The sequence below is a fragment of the Oryctolagus cuniculus genome, chromosome 7 (genome assembly GCF_964237555.1).
Source record: "Oryctolagus cuniculus chromosome 7, mOryCun1.1, whole genome shotgun sequence".
Taxonomy (NCBI): domain Eukaryota; kingdom Metazoa; phylum Chordata; class Mammalia; order Lagomorpha; family Leporidae; genus Oryctolagus; species Oryctolagus cuniculus.
The window spans coordinates 16,733,899-16,760,738 of record NC_091438.1 but is presented as its reverse complement, the minus strand read 5'-3'; the positions used below and the strand labels follow the sequence as shown (position 1 = coordinate 16,760,738).

The 26,840-nt window shown below is 38.9% G+C and overlaps 1 long non-coding RNA gene across 1 annotated transcript in view; it reads right to left on the bottom strand.

Annotated features, from left to right (window-relative positions):
- The window catches only part of LOC138850286 (uncharacterized), a 43,365-nt gene extending 28,216 nt beyond the window's left edge, over positions 1 to 15,149 (bottom strand). The window contains exon 1 of the long non-coding RNA XR_011390021.1: positions 14,952 to 15,149. This is a non-coding gene — a long non-coding RNA (uncharacterized lncRNA). The remainder of the gene's footprint in view (positions 1 to 14,951) is intronic.
- Positions 15,150 to 26,840: the final 11,691 nt, after the last annotated feature.

Here is a 26,840-nt window from a genome sequence, read left to right as displayed (position 1 = left end):
CTCCTTTGAGTATCTATGAAGACTATTCAGCTTTATTCTAGAGAAGAAAATTGCCTGTAATTTCCGGAATTTCAGATATCTATTTTAGTCTATCTTTGTTCTAAAGAACATTCTTCAAAGAGCAAAGATTAAAGGAATTTAGAGTTCCCTATGTTATCACTGTAATTTCTTTTTTAAAGAATCCAGGTAATGTTTTTCTACAGTGAAAGACAAAGGTTTTTCATTGATATCAGAGATTACTTAACAATCTTCCAAGTTTTCTTTGTTTTCATTGTCATTGCCACTGTCTTTAATTTAGACCATTTTATATATCTTCTTCTCATAGGTACTTTTGGAAACCACACTACTCATTTAGTCTGTGCCTGCTGTGTTTAAATTCTGACTGACCATAAAGCAAAAATGAAGGGAAAGAGAACATTGATCATTATATCTAAATGAATCTTCAAACTACATTTCAGCATTCCTCATCCTAACAACCTGAGGCATTTTAAAGATTTCACACTGAGAGAATTGTTCATCTTTGTTTGGATTTATGTATAAATTAACCTCCGACATGAGTTTGATTCTGATCTGACATTGCCGTCTTCCTCTCAATGACTATGATGCTTCAAATTGTAGAGAAAATTAAGTGATTCCCATTTAAGGCCTTTGGAAGAATTCACAGTCATCAATCAATCATACTACTATTTGTGTTTTCATTTCTATTGAATACTGTATTCACCTTCATTTGTATTACCATATTGCAGGCTATAATTATCTCAAAAACACTTGGTATTTTTCAGATTAGCTTCAAACAGCTTTATAAGACTGTAAGAATTTTATAAAACTTTCTAAACTGTGTGATTTCAGAAGCTTACTGTTTCTCTGCTAAAACACTACTAATGGGATATAAGCTGTGTTAAAAAATGTCAATGATGTTAACTGTAATTAAAATGACAGCCAATTATTTTTCAACACAAGAGTCTATATATAACACCTACTATATTAGCCTTGCTTTGAAGAAATCAATATTAGCCTTATGTAGAATATAAATGTAGGAGGTAAGAAAAAATTCTCTCACTCTGTACAAAGGTCCTTATACTAATTATAATATAAACTCTTATAGAATGGTCTAATGTTGAAATCAGTCAGATGAAATTCTACAACTGAAGAACAGGTAGCAATATTTAGCTACTATTTCTATATACTAATTGGTCTGGTTCACAAATTCCGACCTATTTTTTTTTCTTTTTTAACCCAAACAGTGCATAAATTGAAAAAGGCTTCAAAATATAAATAAATAAAAAAATTAAAATGAAAGACATTTTGTTACAAGTAGCTTAAAAAAAAAGTAGCTTCAATGTTCATTTAAAGAACAACTTTAGACTTATACAATTTCTTATGGAGCACAAATAGGATCAATAAATCTCATTCTTTCTCTTTCCATCTGGCCATGTGTTTATGTTTGTTTTATCTGCAGGTGAGTTTTCCATTATTGGGGTAACATATCTCTTAGTAGCTTGCGGCTACATTCAGTCTCTTTAGAAATAGCCAGTAGGAAAAGCAAAACGATGCAAATAGTTTCACATAATGCAGACACACATACAGATTCATACAAACACTACCAACCAAGAATTGAGCTTCACCAGGCCTCATTGGCAGGAATTACGTCAGGTGCTCTACCTTGAAGTTAAGAGCAGTAGAGCAAAGTGCAAGTTTGTGAACTGAGTTGCCAGCTTTGTATTTACCCACGAGACATTAAGATCATGTCAATAAAACAGAAAAAAAAAGAAATGCAGACAAGGAAAGCCGTATATATCCAGAACTGCTGTACTGCTCCTGGGTGATCAGTGCCTCTACATAGTCCACTTCTTAAACTATAAATTTAATCATAAAAAATAATCTAAGTTCATTATACTCTCTTTTTATCTCTGGAATATTAAATATTTTCAATTCTTTACATGAAATGCATTCTCCTTCTCTCTTTCCATGTCTAGCTGTATCTTATTTCTGTATATTAAAATCTTTTGGGTATGAGTCCATATCCAGTGTCTGCCAAAAGCAGCTGCTCAATAAATATCTGCTGCACGATGAACACATTTTTATTTCTATGAGATGAATCAAAATTTCTCAAGTATTAACTTAAAAGTGCAAACTTAAATAGAAATAGAGAGGATTCAAGAAGTAAAGAAAAGAAATACCATCTCTGGTCTCCTTGTCTTGATGATAAGTTTGTGTGTGAGTGGGTGTTTTTGTGTGCTTTGTCTAGTTTATCATACATTTTATTTTCTTAGAGCAGTTATAGGTTAATGGAAAAATTGAATGAACTGTACAGAGATTCCTCATATGCCCTCTAGCCCTTCCTGTGTGTAGCCTACCCATGATAATTCCTCTTACCGGAGCTGTCCCTTTGTTACAACTGATGAACCTACACTGATACATCATTATTAACTCTATGGTTCATATAAGGGTTACTGCAATGCTTTAGATTTTGCATAATTTATGTAAATTATTATGTAAATTATTAAACACCTGTTCTCTTCCCAGAAAACAAAGATATGAAAGTCTCCTTAGTTTAATTGATTCCTGGCTTGAGCTCTGTCATTGTTTCCCCAGCAACTACAAGGGAGTTGTAGCTCCCTAATGGTCAGATATTGTTGGAAGGAGACAGATGTTAGGAATTGGTCTCTGAGACACATATATCTATGCAGCTTCACATGTGGATGAACAAGCGTGTAAATGAATAAACTTAAATATCATTGTTCCTCCTGAATGCATTTAGGACAAAATGTGCACACTTTCAATAACACTTATTTGCTAAGTAATTTTGCTGCTTTTTCATACTGCTTTTTTTTTTCGTATTTTCAGCATTAGCCTTAAATTGAAAAAAAAAAAAGGGGTCATATTTTCCTTAAAGAAACCATCCATATTCTCTTCTAAATACCTAGATCAAATCGCATGTTTCAAAAATTTCCAAACAGCTAATTCAAGAGAATGATGCTTATGGTGAATTGAAAACCAAAGGCGCTGACTTGAAGCCTGTTAGATAAACAACACATCATGTGAAAAACCATTAATTGCTATTATTACTCTCCTCTGTAAATGGCCTGAAAGTTTCCAGACCAAAATAATATTGGAACCATCTACCACCCTAGACAGGGATTTTAATTGGCTCTTTATTACACAAAATCATATATAAAATACAATTTGTAGTTACACTGAACCAGGTGAAATATAATGTATTATTTATATAAATAAAATCTTTCTATGAAATTAAAAAAAATTCAAAGTTCAATACAGAAGGGAGAAGTTGTGATGTCAGGTATCAAAATATATGAAAGTATGAAAACTAAAATGGTGTTATACAATAATATAATAAGAACATAAATTGATTAGATCAATTGAAAATCTTAGAAACATGTAAAAGCTAAAAAAAGAAATAGCATAGAAATATAGGTAAAAATTGAGAAAATATGTATTTGGTATGTATTAAGATAACATTAATTCCTTTTAATATAAATTAGGGGACAGTTTTCCATAAGTGCATTTGAAGAAAAATAATATGGTTGAACACTTTATGCTGTACGCAGAATGAATAGCCTAAGTAAAATTTTAAAATATTACAGAGAAGCTAATAGTATATGTTAATTAGCTCAGTGTCAGGAATATTTCATAAGCATGCACAGTACCAAAATTCCCAAAGGAGAGGTGTATATATCAGATAACAAAATGTTAAAAACTTCAGAAAATGCATCATTATAAATAAATCTGATAAGAAAAAAGCCATAAATAACCTGAAAGATAAATGCTAGTTTTGATGAGAATATTTAAAGACAAAATATACAAAACATTATTAGAGATAAAGAGATTTTACAAAGCAAGAAAAGGACAAACAACTTCAATGAACTAGCAAAGGATAGGATTAAGCAATGCACAATCAAATAACACTAGCCAGTTTAAGAAAAAAGTATCACAGTAAACAAGTGGATGGGTATTAAAACCATTTAAATAGAATTTAAGATGTAATTTAATCACACATTTTAAAATATTTTGTGGCAGTCAATGTTTATAAGGAGATATGGTAATAGGTATCCTTTTACTCTGATTATGGTATATTTCAGCAAGGCAACTTTGCAAAATCTAGCAAGTATGTGTACCCTTGGACTCTGCAATTCCACTTCTATCTTTTAAGAAATAAGAAATACATCAGGATATGTGTGCATGTGTATTTCCCAAAATTTCTGATGAACATGAAACCATAGGTACAGGAAGCTCACAGAACATCAAATGCAAAAATACCAAGGAGTCTACACCTATAAATACCATATTCAAACTACAGAGAATAAAACAAATGCATGATGAAAGAAAACACATTACCCACAGAGGAATAAGAATAGCAGCTACACCAGACAATTCTTCAGAAAACATGCAACCAATAAGAGAGTAGAGTAAAACATTTGAAGAATAGGAGCAACCACCACAACAAAAATCCACCAATGTATAATTTGGTTATTCAGTGAAAGTATACTTTAAACACAAAGAACAAAGACCATCTCAACAAATAAAAAGTAAGGGAATCAGCAAGACATAGTGTGAGGAATATAAAAAGAAGTTCTATAGAGAGAACAAACTCAACGACATTTTGAAAAAGCAGGAGCTGGCATTGTGGTGTGGTGGGCTAAGTTGCCTCTGGCATCACTGGTATACTATATGGGCCCTGGTTCCAGTCCTGGCTGATCCACTTCCCATCCAGCACCCCGCTAATGCACCTGGTAAAGAATCAGAAGACAGCTCACATGCTTGGGTCCCTGCCACCCATATGGCAGAACTGGGTGAAAACTGGATGATGTTCCTGGCTCCTGGCTTCTGTCTTCAGCTTGGCCCAGTCCCAGTCATTTGGGGAATGAACCAACGGATTCTCTCTCTCTCTCTCTCTCTCTGTCTGTCTAACTCTGCCTTTCAAATAAATAAAGCTTTAAAATGAAAAAGGCAAAACTGGAGATACAATGAAAAGATCAGCAATTTCCAGCCCTATTCAGGTGTGGGAAAGAATAGGTGGAGTACAGAGGATACCATAAAGGCAGATACTTGTAGGGATGAGGTTGTCAAAAGATACAGAACTTTGCAACATCACGAGTGTACCCTAATGTAAACTATGGACTTTATTCAGTAGTAGTGTACTAACATTGGTTTATCAATTGAAACAAGTTACCACACAACTATTAATAATACACATAGTGGGAACAACAAGAGCAAGAGAGAACATATGGCAACGCTTAACATATGCTCCTCAATTCTTCTTCAAATCTAAAATTCCTCTTAAAAATAAAAACTATTACCTAACTAAATTTAGAAATGTTGAAAACAAATATGTATCAAAAGAAAATTATATTCTTAAGACATGGTTGGGGTAGGAGTGGAATATTAATTATCTGAGTAATATTTTTTATTTTTAACTGAAATCAAAATATGCACATCTTTATGATACTCTGTGACATTTAGGTACATTTATACATTGTGTGATGTCCAATTAGTGTAGGCATATATATTTTCTGAAATAGTGATCATTCTCTGTGGTGAAAACATTTAAAATCTTCCCTTCCAGTTTATTTTCAGAAAAATATATAGTACATTTTCATTCTGGACAATTTTTAAATGCACCATTTCAGCTTTAGAAATCAAGAAATCATTAAAAATGTTTTTTAAAACTCTTGCTATTTATGTTTCTTACTACATTTAACTTCATCACCTGGGTGAAGTCAGGATATGTTGGAGACATGTCCTGTGGCCCACTATGTTCCCACACAAATGATGCAATAGAAAAACAGCACACAGGCAAAGGAAATGATTAGACTTTGTTATTACAAAGAAAATTTTTGGTAAACCACTTAATACATTGGAAATTAGACCTTGTACCCCAGGATCTCACATCTGTCTTTCTGCCATCTAATTTTTCTGTCAGAATGTTAGAGCCACCATAGAATACCTTAAAGACTTTTTCCACACAGCATTCATATTTGAATCCTGCATTTTTAGTCTCTTGCTGTGGTGATGTCATTCAGATGGCAAATGCATAGAAAATGACTGGACTGAAGTGCCTGCATCCAATAAAACCTTGAAATGGGTTACTTGGCTTTTACTGCTCCATTTCCTCACCTTTCCCTTTTCCCTCATGGTATGTGTGTGTGACCATTACATTCAGAGAAATGGGGAGATGGTAAAGTGTTTGAATTAGAGTGAATGGTAGGACAACATATTCACATTTCAATAAATAATATTTGTGGAAAAACAGCAGAATGTAGCAAACATGGACATGGGTTGACCTACTAAGAGGCCGATATGGTCTTGTAGGTTTGAGATGATTCTTTCTTCCAAAGGACATCAGCTTTTAGCAGTTGATAATCCCTTCTCTGAAAGGAAGGAGGAGAATTTCAAATACTTTTAACAATTGTATAAGGAATGCATTTTGAATAGTCCCAAAGCCCCTTAAATTATCTTTAAATATTAATATACTTTTTAAAATTAAGGTAAAAATAATGCAACCAATCTCATTATTTTTAATTTGATTACTCACTCAATGACTTTTGGGCCACAGAATCCACATCTCATACTCTGATTGCTGGGGTAAATTTAGACCCAATTTTTCATCTGATGGATCCATTTTAGGCTCTGTAGAGTTATGTGATTTTCCAAATTTCAAATAATCTTTAAATTTCATTGGCAAAAATGATTAATTTGATTTGATCAGTATGGCTTGTATATATACAATGAAATGTTAATCCATAGTCCATAAATATGTACAATTTGGTTAAAAATAAATATTTTCCATGTTAAAAAAATCTTAGGTGATATAATCAACATTTAAAGGAAAACATAGATGAAGTAAAACATACATAGTATGTTTTCATACCTACATACAGGTATGTATGAAACAGCATACTAACACTGCATAACCTCTGTTTGTGTATACCTATTCCATAGTGACTTATAATCACATAATATCTGCTTTTACAAAAAATTCTATAAAATTCCAGAAATAGAATTCAAAGTAATGATCCTAAGAAAATTCAACATGACAGTAGGAAATACAGATAGTTAAAAGAAATGGGGGGGATGGGTGACATGAAGATAGAAATCATTAAAAAGTCTGAATAGAAATTTTGAAGCTGAAAACTTCAATTAATGAAATAAAAATATAATGATTTTGACAGCAGAATACATAAACAAAGAAAAGAAGGACAAAGCCTTTTCAAATAACCCAGTCACATATAAATAAAATGAAAAAATAATAAGAAAACTTACTTGAAATATGGGGTACCATTAAATCACAAAATATGTGCATTATAGGAATTTCTGAGGGAAAAGAGAAGGAAAAAGGCATTGAGAAACTGCTACATAAAAAAGTTGAAATTTCCCTATGTATGAAAGGCATGTTGATATCCAGATACAGGGAACACAAAGGACACCATGCAGACTCAACCAAAAATTACTTTCTCCAAGGCATTTTGTAGTCTAATTGTCAAAAGTTAAGGACAAGGAGAGATTCTTAAGTGCAAAAAATATAAAAGCATTGAGTTACATATAAAGGAATACTAATTAGGCTAACACAGACTACATTTAAGTAGTGTTGCTTGTAATGTCTCTTTTTCAACTCTAATTTAATTTTTTCTCTTTAATTTTTTGTTGATCTGATATATTGTTTCATCTACTCCAAAACCAGCTTTTCTTCTTGATCCTTCCAATTTTATTTATTTTCTGACCTTATTATTTTTCATATCCTGCTAATTTTAAATTAGATTTATTCTTGTTTTACTGTCTTCAAGACTCATTGTTGGATAATTTATTTGAGACATTTCTCTTTTTAATATAAGCTCTTAATGCTCTAAACATCCCTCTTAATTTCTGCTTTTGCAGTGTCACACAGGTTTTGATATGTTTTGTGTTTTCATTTTCATTTATTTCAGGAAAGTTTTAGATTTCCTGTTTAATTTCTATTATGATCTATGGATCACTTAGTAGCATGCAACTAATTTCATTATATTTCTAAATGTTCTATTGTTCTTTTTTGTTGACTTCTAATTTCATTTCTTTGTGATATGAGAAGATACAAGATATGATTTCAATTTTTTTTAGTTTACTGACACTTGAGTTGTGGCTTAATATATTGGTCTGTCATAGAAAACGTTCCATGTGCTAATGAGAGAAATGTTATTCTGTACCTGTTGGGTGAAATGTCCTGCAAATTTCTGTCAGGTCCATTTGCTCAATAATATGGTTCCAGTCTGATGTATCTTTGTTCATCTTCTGTCTGGAACACCTATTCTTTACTAGCAGAGGGGTGCTGAAGTCAACCACTGTTTTTGTATTGGTGTCAATCTCTCTCCTTAAGTCTAACAGTATTTGCTGTATGTGTCTGAGCGTTCTTGTGTTGGTATTGTTTATGTTTATTACTGTTACATCTTCTTGGAGAATTGAGCTTTTATCAATATAACTTCCTTTTGTATCTTTTTACTTTCGGATTTAAAGTCTGTTTTATGTGATATGAGTATAGCTATTCCTACTCAATTTTGGTTTCCATTTGCCTGTATTTTTTCCCAGCCGTTCACTTCAAATCTATCTATATCTTTATTAGTGAAGTGAGTTTATTGTAAGCAGTAAATATTCAGGTCTGATTTTTTTTTAATCCATTTGGCCAACCTAAATTTTTTGGTGGGAGAATTTAATCCATTTACATTCAAGGTTAGTATTGATAGATAAGGACTAACATTTGTCATTTTGTTGACTGGTCACTGATTTATTCTGGTCTGTTAGTGAATTTGGTAGTGTCATATGTTTCCTTGTCCACTTCTCATGCAGGACTCATTTCAGAATTTCCTGTAAGGCTGGTCTGGAGATGGTGAAATACAATTTCTTGTAAAGTGGTCTGGAAGAAAATACCTAGTTTCTCCTTCTCTTCCAAAGGATAACTTCTCTGGAGATAATATTCCTGGTTGGAAATATTTTTTTGATTTATTTATTTATTTGAAAGTCAGAGTTAGATAAAAAGAAGGATAGACAGAGAGAGCTCCCATTCACTGCTTCACTCCCCAGAAGGCTGCAATGGCCAGGGATGAGCCAAGCTGAAGCCAGGAGCCAAAAGCCTCCTCCAAATCTCCAAGGTTAGCAGCAGGGGCCCAAATACTTGGGTCATTTTCTGCTGCTTTTCCCCAGGCTATTAGCAAAGCGCTGAATCAGAAGTGGAGCTTCTGGGAAACAAACCAGCAACCACATGGGATGCTGGTATTGAAGGCAGTGGCTTTACCTGCTACTCCACAACACCAGCCCCAGAGAATTTTTTTCTTTTAAGAAAATTTATATATCATCCCACTCTCTTGTGATTGTTGTATTTCTGCAGAGACATTTGCTGTTAGTCTAATTGGTTTTCCTTTATATTCAATTTGATATTTTTTTTCTGTCTTGAAGGTTCTCTTCTTGTCCTTAATTTTGACAGTTTGAACATCTTGGAGAAGATTTTTTTCAGTTGAATCTGCTTGAGGTCCTTTGAGCTACCTGTATCATGATGTCCATGTCTTTTCAAGACCTATGTGATTTTCAAATACTGTTTCATTTAGCAAATCCTCAATCTTTTTTCCTTCTCTTCTCCTTCAGGAATCCCTATAATAGAAATAAATGATCATGTAATGGTATCCCATATTTCATGTAGGATTTTTTCATTCCTTTCTCTTTATTTGTGTATGGTTGAGTCACTTCAAAAGACTTGTCCTCCAGACAAGAAATTCATTCCTTCACTTGGTCTATTGTCCCATGAAGCACTCAATCATATTTTTTGTTTCAATGATTTAAGTTATAACCTCCAAAATTTCTAATTTGTTCTTCTTAATCATTTATATATCCCTTAGTGCAAAAATTCTTGACAAAATTCTGGCAAACTGAATCTAACAGCATAGCAAAATTTATACACCACTACCAATTGGGATTTATTTCTGCAATGAAACGTTGTTTCAACATATACAAATCAATCATGTGATACACCAGATCAACAGATTGAAAGATAAAATCTACTTGATATTCTCAACAGATGCAGAAAAATATTTAACAAAGTTTAAAATCCATTCATAATAAAACCTCTCAATAAACTAAGCATAGACGTATCTTAAGCCAGTACAATAGAGGCCATCTATGACAAATAAACAACAAACCTAAAAATCAACAGGGAAAATAGGAAATTTTTTTTCTAAATGATTTGGTAAAATTAAAGGGCACCTATTCTCCTTGCTTCCATGCAATATATTACTGGAAGACCTCCAGAGCAGTTAGACCATAAAAAGAATTAAAGCCATCCAAATCATGAAGCAAGAAATAAAATAGTCCCAGTTTGCAGATATAAAGTCTTACATATAGAAACCTAAAGACCCAAAAACTATTAGAACTTATAAGCAAATTAAGTAAAGTTGAAGAACACAAAAATCAACATGTAAATAAAAGTAACCATTTGTACACTAATAACAAACCATCTTTAAAATGAAATTAAAACCACACCATTTCTAATAGCATCAAAATAATGAAATACTCAGGAATAAATTTAACAGAGGAAGTGAAAGATGTCTACATTAAAAACTACAAAATGCCAATCAAAGCACAAATAAACAGAAAGTCATCACATATTTATGGATTTTGATAATTAAAGTGTTCATAAATACCAAAAGCAAACTATAGATTCATGCAATCTCTCTCAAAATTCCAATGGCATTTTCCATAGAAATTGAAAAAGTATATCTTAAAATTCATATAGAACTACAAAAGACCCCAGCAGAGTCAAACTAAGGTTGGGAAGAACATAGTAAGAAGTATCACATTTCTTGACAAAGTTATATTGCAAAGCTATAGTGTATAGTTTATTTATTTGAAGGGACAGAAATACAGGGATATATAGGTAGATCTATTTATTGCTTCACTCCCTAAATTTCTACAATAGCCAGATCTGGGACAAGATGAACCAGGAGCCAGGAACTCCCTCCCAACATCCCACATGGGGAGCAGGGGTCCACGTACTTGGCCATCTTTTGCTGTCATCCCAGATACATTAGCAAGATGCTGACTTGGAAGAGGAGAGCAGGACATGAACCAGCAGTCCAACATGGGATGCCAACAGTAGCCCTTTTCTATTTCTGTTGCCTTCTCTTCAATATAATACGTCATTGCTCACACCAAGACTTTTCCAATAGCCTACTTCTAGGTTATCATTATTCCACATTACCCTTAGTTATTCTCCTCCAAACATTGTTGTTAATTATCACCTCCCAGCTTAAAATCATGCATACTGATCCTCATTAGTACAACCATTGGCTCACCCATCAAGAGCCACTATGAAATTCTAACTTCCCCATCCATTCAGTGCCTATCTAAGGCAGAGAACTTCCCAACCCACCTGCTCTCCAGGCTACTGGATCTTTAATAATTAGTTCCTTATTCTGGCCCAAGGTCCTATCATAGTCCTGGTGTCTACACTGAACCTGTGCTCCCAATGATGATGCCTTGGCAGTGTGGCACACGTGTCTTAGAAAACAATGTGACTAAGTGAGAGGAGGCAGAGTGTAGCTGGGTTATGGCCAATCACACAGTAATGCTGCACACTCTCAATGCTCCTTGGCTGCCCAGAGCAGCTCATAGCAGAGAGAACTATGCTCACAGAAAGGACTGTGCAGATCATGTGTAGTGCATAAGGTGGTACAGATGAGTGTTGAACACAATGAGGGCTAGCACTTGGGCATTCCTCAGCTTGGAGGAGAAGGTGTGGTTACAACAAAAGGTGACCAAGGACTGGTCACATCAACAAAAGTGACCACTCCTCTCTATCCAGTTAACCAGAAGAGAGCTACCACACCCAACCTGGGTGTTACCCTGGATACTCACCCCATCCTGGAGCACTGACCAGAGCTCCTTGGCCACACTCACCACACACCTCTTGGTATTCACTTGATGTGTAGAAAAACCACTAAGCCACAGAGGCTTAGCTCAAAGATAAAAGCCATCAGAGGGGACAAAATTTCTACAAATGCCTAAAACTAAATGCAGAACTTCAAGAAACAAGAAAAAGGGAGACACTATGACCCCCCCAAAGGTACACAACATTCCAATATTATAATGAGAAAATGAATATTGAGGCAATACCAGAAATGGAATTCAAAAAATTAATCATAGTTTTACTCAAAAAGAATTGGACGCAAATCCATGAACTAAAGAAAACCATATATGTTATGAATGAAAATTTTTCCAGGAAATTGAGATTTTTAAAAAGAAATGAAAATGATATACTACAATGATTAATTCAACTGATCAAATAAAAATGCAGTGGAAACCTATAACAACAGAATTGATGAGATAGAAGAAAGAATATCTGAGTTAGAAGACAAATCTTGGAAGAATGTCCAGCATATGGGTCATAGGAGTTTCTAAAGGTGTGGAAAAGAGAAAGGACTAGAAGACCTACTCAACAAAATAATTACAGAAAAATTCAATTACTTGGAGAAAGAAACAAATGTCCAAGTACAGGAAGCACATAGAACTCCTAACAGATAATGAGAAGAGATTTCACCTCACCATGACACATTGTACTTAGACTTTTCACAGTTAAGCATAAAGAAAAGATTCTAAAGTGTGCATGATAAAAATGTCAGATTACTATCAGAGGATCTCCAATTAGACTCACAACTGACTTCTCATCAGAAACTGCACAGGCTAGAAGATGATGTCAAAATATAGTCCAAATAGTAAGAGAAAGAAACTGTCAACCTAGAATACTGTACCCTGCAAAGCTCTCATCTATGAATGAAGGTGAAATAAAGACCTTCTATAACAAACAGAAATTGAAATAATTTATCACCATGCATTCAACCTTACAAAAGATTCATAAGGATGTGCTACACACAGAAACACATCAAGAAAGTCATCATCAAGAAAGACTACAAACACAGTGAAAACCAGTAAAATTACAAAATAAATCCAAAGTAAACAATAGGAATATTCACAGAAAAATGATAGGATCAAGTAGTTACTTATCAATAGTTACCTGAATGTAAATGGTCTCAACTCTCCAGTTAAGAAATACAGACTGCCCGAATGGATTAAAAAACCAGACCATCTATTTGCTTATTACAAGAAACACCTAACCAACAAAGATACATGTACACTGAAAATGAAAGGGTGGAAAAAGATATTCCATAATAATGGGAAAAAAGGGCTGTGTAGCCATCCTAATATCAGACAAAATAGGCTTTAACACAAAACTGCTAAAAGAGACAAAGAAAGACACTATGTAATGATTAAAGGATCAATACACAGGAAGATGTGACTATAATAAATGTATATGCACTCCATTAGAGAGAGTAGCTATTTAAAAGAACTGTTAACAGATCTAAAGGGAGACATAGACTTTGATGCATAGTAATGGGGGACTTCAACATCCCACTTTCATCAATGGATAGATCTAACAGATAGAAAATCATCAAGGAAACAACAGAGCTAACTGACACTATAGACCAAATGGACCTAACTGATATCAATAGAACTTTTGACCCCACCGTTGCAGAATACACATTCTTCTCAGTGGTGCATGGACTCTCTCTAGGATAGACCATACACTAGGCCATAAAGCAAGTCTCAGCAAATTCAAAAAAATCAAAACCATACCACCCACCTTCTCGGATCAAAATGGATTAAAGCTCAAAACCGACAACTCAAGAATCTCAAGAATGTATGCAAACACCTAGAGACTGAACAACATGCTTCTAAATAAACAGTGTGTTGTAAGAGAAATCAAAAAATTCTGGAAATGAATGAAGATGACCTTACCTCATATCAAAACTTATGGATTTGCATTTAAGTGTTACAGTGTCGTAAACTTCATACAACATGGCCTGACCAAGCAAATCTTTTGTTCAAGCTAAGCTCCTCTCAGCAGTAGCACATTTGTTATGAAATCTCGGGGAACAGGAGTTTGGAGGAAAGAAATCGCAGGTGTCACGAAGCCTGGAGTGACTGAGGCAAGGAGTCAGAAGCGTCACACACGAGAAAAAGGTGTGATAAGTTAGTTTAATTGCTGGTCTACCACAGCATGTTGCTTCCTTCTGACTGTCAAGACACCGGTTCACCTGAAACTTGTCAGCGCGTCCCGCGTGCCTGGCTGAGCGCCCCGCAGCCCGGCCTGCCTCGCACCCGCGTCGGTGCTGTCCTTGCTCGCTGACAGGTCCCTGCTCCTGAAGCGTCACCTCCCAGCCCCAGTCCATCTCCGCAGCCCACTCGGACTGCAGCCTGTTCGCCACCTCGTCCTCCCATTGTAGCAGCAGCAGCGGCCGCGCGGACCGCGAGGGAAAGGGCAGACCCAGCGGGAGCGACTGGTCGGCCGGGCTTCCGAAGCAGCAAGGGGCAGGGAGGCGCGACGCGAGCCCGCACCACAGGTAAACGGGGCGGCGAGGCGCAGGGCAGCGCCCAGGCACCCAGCGACTTCCAGGCACGCAGCCCCGCCTCCAGGGCGCTCTCCCTCGCGCGCTCCCGCGGCGCTCGCTCGCAGCCCCAGCAGCAGCCGCCGCAGCATCACTTCACACAAAGGACCCTAACCCGCCGAGCAGCTCCGCCACCTCCGCGTCGTCCTCCGGCGACAGCAGCCCCGACAGCGCGGCTCGGGCGCGGCGGCGCGGAACCTATCGCTCCCTGCAGCCGAGGCGGCGGCAGCGGCTTTTTTTTCTTAATTTTGCTTTTTTTTTTTTCCTCCCCTTATAACTCTTCACCTTTCTGTGGTTTCACCCACTTCTTCCCCACCTCTTCCCATAAACAACTTTCCTACCCTCACCCCCCCCCCCCAATAAATAAATAAGAGGAGAAAGGTGGGGGAGGAAGGAGGAGGGGAAGGAAAAGGGAGGCAGCGCCAGAGAGCAAAGCAGAGTCCGAACCGACAGCCGGCAGCCCTCACTCACCTCACACCAGGAGATGGCGACACGCCCCGCGCCGCTCCAGGAGTCCGGGCCCGTCGCCGCCACTGCTGGTGCTGCTGCTGGGGAGCGCGGCCCTGGCGCCGGGGGCGGCGGCCGGCGACGACTCGGCTCCCGCGGGGGCTCGGTGTGCTACTCGTCCCCGCCCAGCGCGGGCTCGGTGCAGGAGCCGGCTCAGCGCGCCGCCGCGGTGATCCAGGGAAAGGTGCGCCCGCCGCGGCGGCAGCAGGGGGCGCTCGACAGGAACGCGGCGGCGGCGGCCGGCGAGGCAGGGGCGTGGGGCGGCGAGCGCCAACCGCCAGCCGCCGGCAGGGGGCGCTGGGGCTGCCCGCCGAGGACCCGCTGTCCGCCGCCCACGGGACCCTGCCCTCCCGGCCCACGACCGCGGCGCCCAGCCCTGGCGAGCCTGCGGAGGAGGAGGCGCCCTGTCTGGTGAAGGTGCACCAGGTGTGGGCGGTGAAAGCCGGGGCTTGAAGAGGGACTCAGCTCACGGTGCGCCTGGGGACCTGGGGCCGCCCGGCTTCCCCGTCCTGCGGGAGGCTCAAGGAGGACAGCAGGTACATCTTCATGGAGCCGGAGACCCACAGCAGCAGCAGCAGCAGCCTCTTGCCGGCCACCTTCCGAGCCTCTTCGGGAACCTCAAGAAAGGGGTCGGCCGAGTGCTGTGCAAGCGGTGCGGTAAGTTGCTGGCGCCCGGGCGCGTGCTCCGCGGGCGAGGGGCGCGCGGGGCTTCCACGGCGGCGGGACGGAGGCGGCCCCCTTGCAAGGGAGGCTTCGCGGCTCCCAGGTTTCCTGGCCGCGTCTTGGGCTCTGCTGCCGGTGGAAAGCCCAAGTTTGCACCTCGGTTGGGGCAGCCTGAAGCTTTTTTTAATTTAGCTTTTTTGGGGTTGCTTCACTGCGTGGCCCCGAAACGTGTCGGTGGCTTTCTCCGCGTGTGGCTGCTTGAAGTTGGCTGTGGCGAGGAGGCGCTGGTGCTGGGCCGCCCCGTGGGGGCTTTTTCCTGGGAAGGAGGACGGGTCGGACAGGACTGGGCCTCGGCGCCCCGAGTGTGGAGATGGTCGCGGCTTGGTGCGTGTGGAGAGCGGGCAGGCGGAGGACGGTCGCCCACAGAGCTGGCGGGAGTTTGTGGGGAACTCCATGTCCCGCAGATGGGTGCATGTGCACCTTGTGAGTCTCTCTGGGTGTGAGAACGCTAAAGTGTCTTTGAACAGAATTACGGAGTGACGCGTGGAAGGCCCTAGATAAGGACTTGGGAAGATAAGAGTCACAGCCAGTTTCCCACACATTTTCCTGTTAGGCCATTGAATTGTGCTTGCCCCAGGGGTGCCTGGTAGGATCAGGTTGGCGAAATCAGCTGAAAAATTTCACTACCCTTCTAAGGTAGCATTTCGTTTATGCCATTCGTAAAATAATGTCTGTGACCTAAAGCATCTGTATAACTTACTGATAACCTGCTATGTGTTAGTGATTACATGGTATTCTTCGCAAACCACAAATTAACATGATTACACATCACCGATTCTGATACACCTAATAGCGTTCTCCCTCTGTCTTTATGCATCTACTAGATGGTTGGGTTAATTGAATTTTCACAAAACTCAGCACCACGCCATGCTCCTTCTGCCTATAATACAGAGTGTGTCAGATCTTCTCAATTTGTATCCGGTGATGGCCAATTATTTAAGTTTTGGTCGACATTTGTGGGGCTTTTGTCCTGCCGTTAATTAATACCTAATGATTTGGCTTTCATGAGAGGAAAGAGCATTGTTCCCTCACGGTTCCCTTATTTTAGCAATGGACTTGGTGTGCCAGAGACCTGTTAAGACTGCACCACTCTGTGGCAGAAGCTGTTCAGAGAGAGGTGCTGAAGCAGCTGAGTGACGCTGGGACTCCCTGAGACTGGCTGACAGGTGTCACTGGGGAACATGGCAAGCACTCTGCTGGGAGCTCTCTTAATAGGGAACACAGAAGCTCAGCAGTATTGTACTGCAGCATATGCTATTCTGTTACAGAATCCAAAACTAAACCTTTTAAGCTGCATCCTGTCCGGTTTTCACATGTTTCGTATGTAATTGGGGAAGGATGTTTGCCTTTACCCCCAACTGAATGGGTTTTGGTGGGAAGCTAACATCAAGAGGATTAGGTTTGCAGGGATGCCTAGAATTGGGGTGCATTGCTAGGGTAGCAATGGGGTGGTTATACCTTTAAACTAGAAATACATGTCAGACTTCAAGGGTAAAGTTCCTAACAGCATCAAGAGGATGTTTGGATGTGTAAAATGCATGGTCTGGAAGAAGAATAATGTATTTTTATGTTTCTTTGGGGGTGAGGGGGAAGCTTTACTGTAGGTAGTATGGTTTGGTCCTTTTGTTTTCCAGTCAAAACAAGTACATAGTTGTAACTTGTGGCATGTCAAAGAGCATTGGTCTATAATGAATTGGAAATCTCCCTACATGTCATTGGGTAGATGTAGAAATCAGAGTTCCTGCTCTGGGTTTGTGTGACTAAGTGTGCGCTTGGTGATTTTAGTGTTACGTAACAAAGTAGGATATTGCATGGAATCAACAGATAGAGCTAAGGAGTGAGAGAAGTCGTCCTGAAAGTTTCTCTTGAATTTCCATCAACAGAGTCTTTACCATGGTATCCAAGGATGAAAGTAAATGGTACAAGCTATTTTACATAAAGTAAAGTTAGTAAATCTGTAAATTGAATACTGGATGTAAAAGGGTGAGTGTGTATATTGGGAAACTTGACAATTCGTCCAGTTGTATGATCTGTTAACAATGCCAAAGGAGCACAGACAACTGGTGAGTGTGTGGGGGAGGGGATGCAGAGAATAGGGGCTGAATCACCCTGGTTGAGCTGGTTCTGTGTGTGTGTTCGTCTGGTCAGAAGGTTTCAGGAAGAATGATGGAGCAGAGGGTCCTTATCTAAGGACAAGAAGCTGCCCTGGGGGCCCGATGGCTGTGTACAAGCTTGAGCCATGGTGTTTGGCAGGAGAAGGAATACAGCAGAGTCATTTGTGAGATCCTACCCAGGGGAACAGTTTCCAGCTCTCTAGCTCTCAGCTGTAGTGCTTCCTACAAGTTGCTTCCTAGTGTAGAAACTGCACATGCAACAGATTAGCCTTAGGCTTGAGCTAATAGAAATCTTCCTGCATTTTGTGTTCTTTGCCCCCTCCATCTAATATAAACTCCTGGGTAGTGTCTATATAAAAAGAAGCCCTTTGAAACATGGACCTTTTGAAACAGAAACTGTCAGTGTGTTTTTACATGACAACATGGAATTTCATAGCTTGTTTGCTTCCTAGTTGAAGTGAAATAAGTTACACTTCCATCACAGCTATTTAAATTCTTTCCAGTCTTTGGTTTTTATCTTACCGAATAACCTAAGAAATGTTCCTGTGTTTTGTGTTCATCAGAATGAAAAATGATTTGCTATTCAATTAAATTTTTATTCAAATAAGTTACTGTTTGATGTACTACACTTTGAGTTTCTTAACATTGTGGTTACACCAGGCAGAAACTAATTTTGAAAATGGAGTAAAAATAGTGATGCTGAGTAATATCTGCAAATGGGCCATGACAGATTTGTGTGTCAATTATATTATAATCCAATGTAAATATTTGTCATATGATAGTGGAATGAAGGCATGTGCATATATTAATAATGTGGGCATGTTTATCAGATATTTAAGATAAATGACAGTCACTTTTTCGAATATTTTCAATCACTATTTAATGATGTGCATTTACCTTACAGTGGAAAAAATGCTGCAGAGATTTTTCCAGTCAGCACTGAACAAAATTATTCTTATCAAAATCTATATTAAGGAAGTAGCAATAGTAAGAGATACTGCTTGTACTTCATACATACACATGTAAATATAATTTCCCAAGTGTTTGTGACTGCTCTCTTTAAGCCAAAAAGTGTTGCTGTCAAAAATCTATACTGGGTTTAAAACACTTCCTTCCGTTGAGAAGAGACTAATGTATGAATGTATTTATATTAATGCTAAAAAATGAAACTGAGATAGATCATTTGGGAAAACAATTCCTTAGAATAAACACATTTAAAAATGGATTTAAATATCTCAGGACATTTTACCAGCACAAGGGGATAGTTCTCATTGGCTGTGGGGGATCTATAAATCCTCGGAATTTAGGGAAAGTTTTACCATATGTCTTAATGTGTTAGGCAACACTGGGAAGCGTAAACAACCCTAAGTATCAAAACAAGGAGCTGTCTTTCCCTGGCCTGTATATTTTTAGCAAATGAAAGTGAAAGACGTGATTGGGAGGGTTATTGCCCTTGTCAAATATAATCTCTTCATTGTTCATGAAATCTGCTTGGCTTCAATACCCGTTTTCTTCCTATTTTTTTTTTAATTATAAACACATCATTTTTAAAACCTATTTTTACATCTGAGTTAAAATTTATGAATTGGCCAGCTGTTCAAAGACCTTCAAGCACTTGTCTTCCTTTAGTACTTAACAATATCTGGATTTTTACTGTTTGTTTTTAATCTCAAATTATTTGAAAATAATCTCTAAATGACTCTTTCTGAATGGATATTTTGCTAGCTTTATGTAAGTAAATGATAGTGAAATTCAGTAAACAATAGCTTTTTAACTGACTCAAGCAATTTGTTACAAAGAAAAGTAAAATGACAAAAGTTTTTGTGAGGAATTGAAAACGTTGTTAGAATTTTTATTTTTAAATAGCAAAAGTGGACATTACAGACAGTTTTCAATGCATATATTGAGTTCTCTAAATTTTGTTACTGTGTGTTCTTAGATGATCAGAAAATTTAACTTAGTGATGTTATGTAAGAATGGATGGATGACCTGTATTCCCCCAAATATCTATTTCTTTATGATATTTGAACAACTGCTAAGTGGCATGTTCTGTTTGAATCTAAAGTTGAATAATTTGAGAATTTTACAGAAGGATTGTGCTATCTGCAAGGTTGTGTTTTCAAATTTCCCAAGTATAGTGCTACAGTGTACTGGAAGCAAACCTGTTTCTGAAGACTTGCCTCCTGAATTTCCTGCCCAAATAAACTGCATGGGTTAGAGTAGACAAAAGCCACTTTGGTGAAGTTGAAATCTAAATGTGGGTTGGTATGGATCCAATTATTAAGAAACAATTCCCCCCAATGTAGCCATCTTGGAGAGAGATGTTTAACAGGTAATTTTCATTAGTTTTTGATCTTGTTCAAGAAAACCAGGATTTTTGTCCCAGTGGAACATAGTTTCCTAGGAAACTATTTTTTAACCAAAAAGCTTTTATTTAAATTATACAAACTTCATGCATTTCATAAATACAACTTTAGGAATATAGTGATTCTTCTAACCCTACCCACCATCTCACCTGGACTCCCACCCTTCTTCCTCCTCACTCTCCTATTCCCATTCCTGTTTTAAGAAAATACATTTTTAAAATTTTGTTGTTGTTGTTTGTTTGAAAGTCAGAGTTACACAGAGAGAGGAGAGGCAGAGAGAGAGAGAGGTCATCCATCTGATTGTTCACTCCCCAACTGGCCACAACGGCCAGAGATGGGTCTCCGGGTCTCCCATGTGGGTGCAGGGACCCAAGGACTTGCGTCCTCTTCTACTGCTTTCCCAGGCCATAGCAGAAAGCTGGATCAGAGATGGAGTAGCCAGGACTCGAACCAGCACCCATATGTGATGCTAGTGCTTCAGGCCAGGGTGTTAACCTGCCTTGCCACAGTGCCGGCCCCATTCCATTCCTTTTTTTTTTTTTTAACTAAGATCTATGTTCTTTAAATATCATTCAGAAACTAACCTTTAAGTAATAAACAGAGATCTTAGCCCCAACACTGTTTTTACTATGTTTGTTTATTGGATCAACAAAAAATATTCTCTTGAGAATAGGAATCATATGTTTTAACACACCAAAGACAGTATATTCAAGGTATTAACCATTGGAACTGTAACTACCATTTGTTGATCACCTATGAAGTTTTAAGTCAATGGGTTTATTCATCTGTGTCCTCAGTCCATCACATGTTAAACAAGCAAGACCCCTACCTTTCACCTTACACAAAAATCCACTCAACATGGATTAAAGACCTAAATCTATGACCAGACACTATCAAATTATTAGAGAACATTGGAGAAACCCTGAAAGATATAGGTACTGGCAAAGACTTCTTGGAAAAGACCCTGGAAGCACAGGCAGTCAAAGCCTAAATTAACATTTGGGATTGCATCCAATTGAGAAGTTTCTGTACCGCAAAAGAAACAGGAAAGTGAAGAGGCAATCAACAGAATGGGAAAAAAATATTTGCAAACTATGCAACAGATAAAGGGTTAATAACCAGAATCTACAAAGAGATCAAGAAACTCCACAACAACAAAACAAACCACCCACTCAAGAGATGGGCCAAGGACCTAAATAGACATTTTTCAAAAGAGGAAATCCAAATGGCCAACAGACGCATGAAAAAATATTCAGGATCACTAGCAATCAGGGAAACGCAAATCAAAACCACAATGAGGTTTCACCTCACCTCAGTTATGATGGCTCACATAGAGAAATCTACCAACAACAGATGCTGGCGAGGATGTGGGGGATAAGGGACACTAACCTACTGTTGGTGAGAATGCAAACTGGTAAAGCCAGTATGGAAGTCAGTCTGGAGATTCCTCAGAAACCTGAATATAACCCTATCATACAATCCAGCCATCCCACTCCTTGGAATTTACCCAAAGGAAATTACATTGGTAAATAAAAGAGCTGTCTGTACTGCAATGTTTATTGCAGCTCAATTCACAATAGCTAAGACTTGGAATCAACCCAAATGCCCATCCACAGTAAACTGGATAAAGAAATTATGGGACATGTACTCTATAGAATACTATACAGCAGTGAAAAACAATGATATCCAGGCATTTGCAGTAAAATGGAGGAATCTGGAACACATCATGCTGAGTGAAATAAGCCAGTCCCAAAGGGACAAATATCACCCTGATTGCTGACAACTAACTGAGCACCAAAAAGGAAACCTGTTGAAGTAAAGTGAACACTATGAGAAACAGTGACTTGATCAGCCCTTGTCCTGACTGTTGATGTACAACTTAATACTTTATCCCTTTTAGTATTTTTTGTGTTCTACGTAATACTATTGGTTGAACTCTGTAATTAACACACAATTATTCTTAGGTGTTTAAATTGAACTGAAAAGTGATCCCTGTTAACTATAAGAGTGGGAATAAGAGACAGAGGAGATGTACAATTTGGGACATGCTCAAGCTGACTTGCCCCAAATGGTAGAGTTAGAAACATACCAGGGGACTCCAATTCAATCCCATCAAGGTGGCATGTACCAATGCCATCTCACTAGTCCAAGTGATCAATTTCAGTTCACAGTTGATCACACTGATAGGTCTAAGAGTCAAAGGGATCACATAAACAAGACTAGTGTCTGTAAATACTAACTGATAGAATTAAAAAGGCAGCAAACGATCCAACATGGGAAGTGGGCTACACAGCAGACTCATAGAATGGCAGATGTCCTAAACAGCACTCTGGCCTCAGAATCAGCCCTTAAGGCATTCAGATCTGCCTGAAGAGCCCATGAGAGTATTTTAGGCATGGAAAGCCAAGACACTCTGGCAAAAAAAAAAAAAAAACACTGTGGGGAGCAATCCGGACTAGACTAAGTTACTCGAATTAGGACTTATTCTATGCATCTGCTCTCCCACAATATGGCGCTGGGAGAGAAGTAAACAGCTTCCGCACAGCTGCCTCCAGTTCAACCAATTAACTGTAGGACTTGCTCCTGATTGGAGAGCAGCGTACTCGGCGTGTGGGCAGCCGAGTTGGGATTGGCAGAGAAGGACTATAAAGGAGGAGAGAAACGGCATGCACCAGGAACATCTATGGGGAACATCTATGGGGAACATCTATCTGAAGGAACACCTGTGCAGCCCCCGAGAGAGCCGGCCGGCGGTGTGCCGCTCCCCCGCGGAAGTGGGGAAAAGTGGCAGGGGGAACCGCCCTTCCACGGAGGTGGAAGGGACGGTAGCCAACCCGGGAAGAACCAGCAGCAAACCCGGGGAGGGCCGAGCAGACAAAAGAACAGCGCAGGGTCCTGTGTCGTTCCTCCACGAAGAGGGGGAGTGACAAAACACCTAAATGAAAGATCTCTGCGAATGAGATCCCAGTAGAAAGAATGGGCCATCAAAGAAGGAGGTACCTTTCTCTGAAGGGAGGAGAGAACTTCCATTTTGACTATGAGCTTGTCTAAATAAGATCGAAGTTGGCAAACTCAGAAGGCTTCCATGGCCTTGGCAACTCATGACTAGAGCCTAGGGAGATTACTGACACCATAAATAAGAGTGCCAGTTTGCTAAGCCAACAACAGGAGTCACTGTGCACTTACTCCTCATGTAGGATCTCTGTGCTTAATGTGTTGTTCAATGTGAATTAATGCTATAGCTACTACTGAAACAGTATTTTACACTTTATGTTCTGTGTGGGTGCAAACTGATAAAATCTTTACTTAATATACACTAAATCGATCTTCTGTATGTAAAGACAATTGAAAATGAATCTTGATCTGAATGGGAGGGAGGAAACTATTTCTTAACTTTGCTTCACCTCATTAGGACCTAATAAATTTCATATCCCCCAGCTTGGATGGTAGGGGAGATTGCCCTACCACTTCCTACTTCAGGCGATCATATATATTCTCATCTCTGTTTCCTTTAGGAAGATAGTGTTAGGGGAGCCATAGGTAAATGATGGGACCCGGGAGTAGATCTGAGGCTGTTCATCATTGCACTGACATGCCTTCTCTAAACACCCTAGAAACTGCTGGGCATCTGGGTCCAAGGGTGTCAGAAAATAAAGGACTTGGGTCACAAGACTGAATGCAGTTGGCTTTCTGTGGCCTATCATCTCTGTGCTTATTCAGTAAAGACACAGGTGGTAATCTGCCTTGCATCTCTAGTTCAGAGCCTCTCCCACTAATCCCTAGGGTCCATCTTGGGGTGTTTACCCCAGCATGCTGGGAACTGTAAAAAAAAAAAAAAAAAACAGCTCAGAGTTTTGTGTGGCTTGAGCTGGTAGCCAGGTTTAGGAGGCAATCTTGGGCCAGGAGAACCCAGAAGAGATGATTCCTTTTCCTTTTTGCTCTGCTGTGCGAGAATATGTGAGCTGACCAAAGCCCAGCAAAGGGGATTGTATCTGATGAGGGCACTAGAATTTTTGTAGTGGGTATGCCCAGGAACCAGAACATGGGAGAGAGGGGTTGAAGTCAAGAGATGTGAAGCACTTTCTGGTTGTTAACACTGCTATGGGCTTTTCAGATTCATCTCAAATGTTTGCTTCTGCTCTTCCACTTATGCAATGGCAATTAACACTCCTTGAGTTTGTATTGTTTTGCTTCTTTGATATTGTAGCTTAATTTTATGTATAGATTAAATACCTATAAATAAGTGAACAAATGAAACACCGCAGTTGGTGGTACAGTGGCAATGACTGCTCTAGGCTACATGTAGAAGGAGAAGACATCCTTCCTTCTGTTTCTTGCTAATTCAATTAGATGAGTGTTTCAGGAAGCAGCATTTGGAGCCATATCCTATTGGGTCCTCATTTTGTCCTCTTACCACCCAGAGCCAGACTTCCTGATCAACAATGGGCTTCAGAGAAAGGTTATTTGATTTCCCCACATTTCTTTTTCCTCAATTATTTTTGAATGCTATTTGTGTAATCTACAACCCAGCAGGGTAAAAAGTAAATACCCTTTGTTGTGAATACTTAGAGATACTAAAGGAAAAAAAAAAAACTTATGGAATACTGCAAAGCAGTGTTAAGAGGGAAGTTCATAGCAATTAGTGCCCACATCAATAAACTGGAAAATCATCCAATAAATGAGCTGTCAATGCATCTCAAGGACCTAGAAAAACAACAAACCAAACCCCAAATTAGTAAGATGAAAGAAATAATTAAAATTAAGAAAGAATAAACAAAATTGAAACCAAAAGCAATACAAAAGATCAATGAAATGAAGAGCTGATTTTTGAAAAAATAAACAGAATTGACACAACTTTGGCCCAACTAAACAAAAAAAAAGACCCAAATTGACAAAATCAGAGAAGAAAAATGAAACACATACAACAGAAATAAAAAGAACACATATTCCTATATAAATTGAGTCATGGATACATAGAATACCTAAACAAACCAATAACCAAGACAGCAACTGAATCAGTAATAAAGATCCTCCCAAGAACAAAATCCCAGGTCTCGATGGCTTCACTGTTGAATTCTATCAGACATTTATAGAAGAACTAATTCCAATTCTTCTCAAGCTATTCAAGGATGCCCACTCTCACTATTGATATTTAATACAGTCCTGGAAGTTTTAGCCAGAATCATCAGACAAGAAAGAGAAATCAAAAGGATACGAATGGGGAAAGAATAAATCAAACTGTCCCTATTTGCTGCATATATGATTCTATAAACAGGGAACCCAAAATATTCTATGAAGAGACTATTGGAACTCATAAAAGAGTTTGGTAAAGTAGCAGGATATAAAATCAACACACAAAAATCACAGTCTTTGTATACACAGACAATGCCATATCTGAGGAAGAACTTTTAGGATCAATTCCATTCACAATAACTAAAAAATATTTAAATACCTTTCACATCAAAAGCCTCTATGGTGAAAATTACAAAACATTACAGAAAGAAATAGAAGATGACATAAAAAGTAGAAAAATCTTCATTGTTCCTGGTTTGGAGGAATCAACATCTTTAAAATGTACATATTACTGAAAGCGATTTACAGATTCAATGCAATACCAATCAAAATGCCAACAACATTCTTCTAAGATATGGGAAAAAATGATGCTAAAATTCATATAGGATGCACAAGAGACTCGGGATAGTTAAAGAAGTTTTAAACAATAAAAATAAAGCTAGAGACATCACAAATCAAGACCTCAAGTATACTACAGGGCAGTTATAATCAAAGCAGCCTTGTACTGGCACAAAAACAGATGTGTAGACCAATGGAACAGAATAGAAAATCCAGAAATTAATCCATGAATCTACAACCAACTTACTTTTGACAAAGGAGCAAATATCAACCCCTGGGCCCAAGACAGTCTCTTCAAGAAATGGTGCTGAGAAAACTGGATCTCTACATTCAAGAGTATGAAACAAGACCTCTACCTTACACTTAACACAAAAATCCACTTGAAGTGGATCAAAGACCTAAATCTATGACGTGATACCATCAAATTACCAGAGAACATTGAAACCCTACAAGACATTGGCACAGGGAAAAACTTCTTGGAAAAGACCCCAGAAGCACAAAGCCAAAATTAACAAATGGGATTATGTAAAACTGAAGAGCTCCTATACTGCAAAAGACACACTGAGCGAAGTAAAGAGACAACCAATAGAATGGGAGAAAATATTTGCAAACTATGTCAAAGCATTAACTTACATAATCTATAAAGAACTCAAGAGCCGGCCCAGTGGCTCACTAGGCTAATCCTCTGCTTTGCAGCGCCAGCACACCGGGTTCTAGTTCCGGTCGGGGCACCGGATTCTGTCCCGGTTGCCCCTCTTCCAGGCCAGCTCTCTGCTGTGGCCAGGGAGTGCAGTGGAGGATGGCCCAAGTGCTTGGGCCCTGCACTCCATGGGAGACCAGGAGAAGAACCTGGCTCCTGCAATCGGATCAGCGCAGCGCGCCGGCCACAGCGGCCATTGGAGGGTGAACCAACAGCAAAGGAAGACCTTTCTCTCTGTCTCTCTCTCTCACTGTCCACTCTGCCTTTAAAAATAAAAAAAACCTCAAGAAACTCAACAACCACAAAACAACCAACCTGG